The 6,426-nt window shown below is 36.3% G+C and overlaps 1 pseudogene; it reads left to right on the plus strand.

Annotated features, from left to right (window-relative positions):
• Window positions 1-402: 402 nt before the first annotated feature.
• LOC149254420 (caffeic acid 3-O-methyltransferase-like) lies at window positions 403-1,701 on the plus strand (annotated as a pseudogene).
• The last annotated feature ends 4,725 nt before the right edge of the window (window positions 1,702-6,426 follow it).

The following is a 6,426-nucleotide window of genomic DNA, read 5'->3' on the forward strand; positions in this document are numbered from 1 at the left end:
ACCAAGCATTACCAGATGCAAATATTCTTTGCAAAAGTTTGAAAGGCATTATAGATTATGAATAGTGCTAAACACTCTAATTCAATTATCAATCTGTCATGAATTGACACCATATTTACCTTCCATTAATATTGATAACTTCTTTGTAGACATTTGTTAAATTCATAACTTCGGAATTGCAGTTGTAGTGAAAATCTTATGGCTTAGCTTTAGATCATTGTGTTCATGTCGTGTACTATCTCTGAGGTGAAATGCATTGAAATTGGAGGTGGTTGTAAGGTATTTTGTTAGAGGTAACGTTGTCAAGGTAGTTATAAATATGCCCTTGGGAACTGGTTATTCCTACCTATTTTTGGGGCAGAAAATAAAGGGTGTGCCTTGGTTGCTTTGTGTTTTTCCACCATGGTTGATTTTACTTTTTCTTCTGCAATTCTTCCTCCTCCTTCTTCACCTTCCAAAACCCCCCAAGTAGTGGATTCCAACTCAACTCATTTCCAACTTCGTGACTTTATATATTCTATGGGTAAGCCCATGCTCTTGAAAGTTGTTGTTCTCCTCAACATTCTAAACATTATCACCACCCACGGTGGAGGTCGCACTCTTTTTGTAGAGGAGATCACTTATTATATTGCAGATTCCACCAAGAAGCCCCCTCACTTGGAATACTTATTCCGCCTTCTCAGGGACCTTGCCTCATACCATGTCTTTACCAAGAGTAGGGACACTGGCAGAGACTTGAAGTAATACAAATATGGTCTCATTTCCCTCTCCAAAGTGTTTATGCAGAAATAAAGTGATGAATCTTACACACCTTTGTTACTGATAATTTCCAGAAATGACATGTTTTCTAGATGGGAGCACCTTCACGAATTTGAGATTGAAGGCTGCAATTCCCTCCCAAGAGCTTTCGACATGGGAACTTGGGAACATATCCAAAGAAACCCCAAAACAAGCGACATTTTTAACAATAATATATCAATTGACACTCGCTTGCTCATGGCTTCTATTGTCGATATTTATAATGATGGGTTTAAGAATATAAATACTTTGGTGGATGTGGGAGGAGGAATAGGGGATGCCTTATCCATGATTATCAATCAACACTCTCACATTCATGCCATCAATCTTGATCTCCCACATGTAATTACTAGTGCCCCTACTTTACCAGGTAACCTCTACATATCCCACCTATTAAATTCTTTTGTCATAAGCATGGTAACTATTTAGAGGATCACTTGAAGTCGGTGGAATTATTATTATTGGATGTTTGAATTGCAGAAGTGGAGCACATGGATGGGAATATGTTCAACCATATGCCTTCAACTGATGCTGAGTTTATGAAGGTACTCAATCTCCATTTCCTTCACTTGATTTAAGAAATGAGTAAATTACATATATGTAAACTTCACTGATTTAGTAAATTTTGTTGTTGCTAACATTTATTTATTGATATTTTGTTTTAATTAATTGTTATGAATGAAATGACAATGGGTTTTTCATGATTGGAATGATGAGGATTTCCTAAAAATATTGAAGAAATGTTATGAGGCTAATCCAATCAATGGGAAGGTGATAGTTTTGGATCTAATTGTCAAAGAAGAAGATGTTGTTGAAGAAGGATGTCTGAGGCATATGGGATTAGTGTTTGACATAAGAATGATGGTTTATACTGATGGTGGGAAAGAAAGGACAGATACATAACATATTCAAAAAATATATCGAAAAGAAAATAGGCAATGGAAAACTTTTTTTATGTGGTTTATGTGCACAGGAAAAACAACAATAGCAATTGTGTGCCAGACGCACCTTTTTTCCACCCTCTCAATACTCTAATCATGCATTCGAGTTCTTGTTTGGTCATATTGAACTTATATTTTAGTAACCATGTCAATTGACAAATAACGATACTTCTAATATTTATGGTAGAAGATTTCATTTATAATTTGTGCAGAGCATTATCTAGTAGACAAAACCATATTGCCATCTCTACTAATTCTTACCTAAAAATCTGAGTGCAATACCCTACATTGACTTTTTTGGGAAGAATGTCTTTCACAAGTTGATAGAGACATATGAATGGCAATGATCATCCTATTAAGTGTTCTTTTATGGAATGTTCGCTAATTTTTCTTTTATTTATGTAATTTTTATCTTCAATGTAAAATATAGCATCAATTAACATAGTATTTTCCATATTTTATCAAATGATGGTATCCAGGGTGAATTTTTATGATTCCATGCAAACAATGGTATCTAGGGTGATTTTTTCTTATTAATGCTTTTGATTCATCTAGCACTTTTTACTTGCAATTATGGGCTTCACTTCCAGAAAAACACCCATTCCCACAAAGTCTTGGGTTTTCTTCCTTCTCTTAAGCAAGTGGAAAACATTTAATCCTAAGGGACATAGGTAACATGTATCCCTAAATGGAAGGAAATGTTGGAACACTGCTTGAATTTCAATTTCTATTGGGAAGCATATTTTTTATATTGAAATCCAATCTTGAAATTGCTACATACTTTTGCATAGTATATTATCTAAGTCTAATTCTTTTTGTTTCTATCATTTTGAGGATATAAATAAAGATTATTTTTCTTTCTGTCCTTGTAAAGATATAAATAAATATTATTGTCCTATGAATGATTTTTCAAGTTACCAATGTTCTTTCTATCCATGCATGGTTGTGCAATAATCAATTTTATGTTAGTAATCATTGTTGTGAGAGAATAATTAAGCAATTTGTTCATCATAAATCATAAATTTAAAATGTAGACTTAAACTTGCAAATGGAATTTAACAAACTAGAAGGTAATATAATCCATGACAAAACAATATTAATGCACCATAATCACAAATTATGAACACTTACATTTCTAGGAAGTATCCACTAATTGATTGTGAAAAAAGGACACTGCACCCAACCATAGGATCCCTACTACACCAAATCTCATTATAATAGAGGCCAGCCCTTAAACTAAAAGTATCAATCCACAAAGGTGATTTACCTATGGTTGACTTTAACTCTCTTCACATAGTCCAATTCCTCTATTCACAATCGATTTTTCACCTATAGCATCCCCAATCCATAGCACTCTTTCCCATCAACTTGTAATCCAAGTAATGGGATCGGTTTCACCAATCAACAATCCATTAGGCTAATCCACTTTTCTTTAGAGCTCCAACATATGATGCCCAACAATGGTCACTATTGGAATTGCAAAGATTTTGACTTGTAGATAACTTTCACAATGATATCAACTATCATTACAGATACTCTTCATCACATTCATAAATATTGCGCTATAAATCAACATAATTTCTATATCAATTCTATCACTGCTTATATAGCATATCCTTAAGTGAATAGACTCTATATACTATCTATATTGACCTTTGGCTATAAAAAACCAATTTTTTTTATCAAAACATTTATGTAAATATAATTTTTTTTTTACATAAAATAATTCATATTTATAATTTAAATATTCAATTAAATCACATTACATATCACATATTTCTTCTATGCTACTCTTTCCTATGCTACCACCTTATGGCGTTTCCTTTGCAACATGTGGTGCAATTGCTACTTATGCTAATGGGAAAACATATGTATCAATTGCTCTCTCCAGAGGAGCCACCTCATTCAAAAAAAAATATTTTTATGATAGAATATCGTTTGCTCAAAACAATTTTTAATTTATGATAGAATTCCAATTTAAAACATAGTTTTAAAATAAAATGCAATGGATGAAACAAGTAAAATATACAATGGGACCTCTAACAGGCAGCACACACTTGAAATGTCGTTTGTTAAATTTTTTAATGGCAATTGATGTGGTGAAGATACTGTGGGCGGTGAGGTGTTCAATTACGATGCCAAGGATTGGCATAGGAGGTGGTATGGTGGGATGAGGGAAAGGGAACACTTAATCGTCTAAGTAAGTAGATATCTTATTTGTTCTGGAGGAAATATTTGGGTAGATTAACCCAAAGGGATCACATCTCGCTGGCTTATTAGAAGAGGGTGGTGAGGTGTTCAATTATGATGACAAAGATTGGCATAGGAGGTGGTCCGGTGGGATGATTGGAAGGTAAAACTCAATCGTCTAAGTGAGTAAGGATGATGGGAAAGTAACAATAAATTGTTTAAGTGAGTAAATATCTTATTTTTTCTGAGGAAATGTATGGGCAGATCTACTCGAAGGGATCACATCCCGCTAGCTTATTAGCAGAGCCTAACCCTGAGGGCGTCGAGGAGAATTGACCCCGTGACATCCCATTGGAAAGGTACTTTAGCAGTGAGAACTTGACCAATTAAACTAACCCTCAGAGTTATGAGTAGATATCTTGTTACTAGTGTAACCACAGATTAAGTTACCCTTAAAGGAACGGGACACCTAATAAATCACATTATTCAACTGATAAATTATATTGAGACTTCATCATCCGATGTGGATGTAAGAGTTTTGTGTCATGATTGGTTGAGTGTGAGTAAAGACATTTTAATAATAATACCTCAATTTTAAAGTTATTGCAATATTTGATTTGATTCCTTAAATTTATAGAAATGTATATATTTTATTTTTATTTAAATTTGAATTTGATCTTTTACTCTATATATAATTATTAGACCCATTGATTATATACTCATTCAAATGGTATATATAGCATTTTCAAATTTATATACTTCAATATTTTAAACTTTTATAACGGTTTAATTCTATGGATAAATTTTATTTCACATTGTATATACTTATACTCGTCCCTACTGTAATCAAAAGAGTATTTATCCATGGCGAAATGTGGATGTAAGAAACATGGAGAAATGTCTTACATGCGTTAAAATTTGCTTATGATATTTGTTCGGTGATAATTTATGTATGTGAAAGATTGTTAACTAGTGTACAAAATTGTTTAATCGAGGATTATATGAAGTAGACCTAAAGATTGGAAAGAAATTTAAATATAAATTTATTGATACTGAAATCATGATGTCCCCATGGTTGGTGCTAATCATGGTTCACAAAGTTCAATTACTAGACGAGCCATTCACGAATGGTGGAAGCCCATGCCTATAGCCACTTGGTGTTGGGCCTTGTTGTCTCTCTAGGGGTTATTACCTTTAGACTTTGGAAATGTATTGGGGATTCATTGTGACAGTTTCCTCCTCACGAATTTATTTGGCAATGAAAAGTGCCTCGAGGGCAATCAATGGAGAAAATATTCCTAATGGTCCCGTGGGGAATGATTTTATGGCTCAAATAGGAATACAAGAGAAGACTCGGAAGGAATAGTGTCATGCCCACGAGCTGAGCGCGTGTGATGTGCGATAGTGGGGTGCAGGCATCTTTGGTTAAAGGGGACGAGTCGGGCAGTCAGTTAAACATGCCCGAGTCACATGAGACAAAAGTTGCGACAATGGGACGAGTTGGTGTGTGACGAGTTGGGCGGTCAGTTAAACACGCCCAAGACACGAGTTGCGATGAGCCAACACAAAGGTTGAAATTTGGCTAAGTATGGAAAATCATGATGGCAAGCTTATATGGTGGATGGTTGGGTAGGTGGACCCAACGAACCAACATGAGGGGCGAGCTGACTTGATTTATGGTGCGATGGTAGAATTGAGTGGTCGACCTGCCCAGGCCGACCCACCTTCATCCTTGAGGAATCCATATATATACAATGGACACATTTGAGGAGAAGGCAACTAACACAAGTTCAAATATCCAAAGGCAAGTTCTAAGTGAAGGGTGGACAAGCTAAGGAGAAGCGAACGACGAACGGTGAGGTGCAGGTAGACTATGGGTCATAGCGTCAAGCCGAGGCAAATATAAAATAATTTCGGGTTTCAGTAGGTTGCAGGTGGGGCACATCTACTCGACAGACGAGTCGCGGGAGGGCACCACTGAATGCAGGGGCACATCTGCATGGTGGAGCAACCATACCCGAACAGGTGAGCTTCATACAGTTGACGAAACAGAAGTGCGGGTCTACAATGAGGTGAACACTGAGCTATGTGGTTAAAGGCACGTAGGTGTAATGCGCTGCAAGAGTTGTGGTCGAGACACGGAAGTGCGATGAGTTGCGGGCAAGGAACGCTCGCAGAATCAGCACGAACGATAGCAAAGGGCAACTCGGGTGGGTGCCCCTGCCTGACGAACTGTGGAGGGCAACCCAACCAGAAAAGGGTGGGTGCCTCTGCCTGAGGGCGAGCTGCACAAATAGTGTGGGCCACCCTGAACGATAGTTTGGGCATTGTTGAACGGTGCAGGGTGAATTATTTGATTTTGATAGAATTGTAAAGGTGAAACTTGGAGTTCCCTTTGCAAAGGCTGTACATGTATATTTACTTGTAAAATATTGTTATCATTATTATTTGGGCAGAATCTAACCAAGGAGTTGCCCCTCTCATTAAAAGAAGATTG

The sequence above is a fragment of the Pinus tabuliformis genome, chromosome 7, assembly GCF_031772625.1.
Source record: "Pinus tabuliformis cultivar Carrire ecotype Pingquan chromosome 7, CPIR1, whole genome shotgun sequence".
NCBI lineage: Eukaryota > Viridiplantae > Streptophyta > Pinopsida > Pinales > Pinaceae > Pinus > Pinus tabuliformis.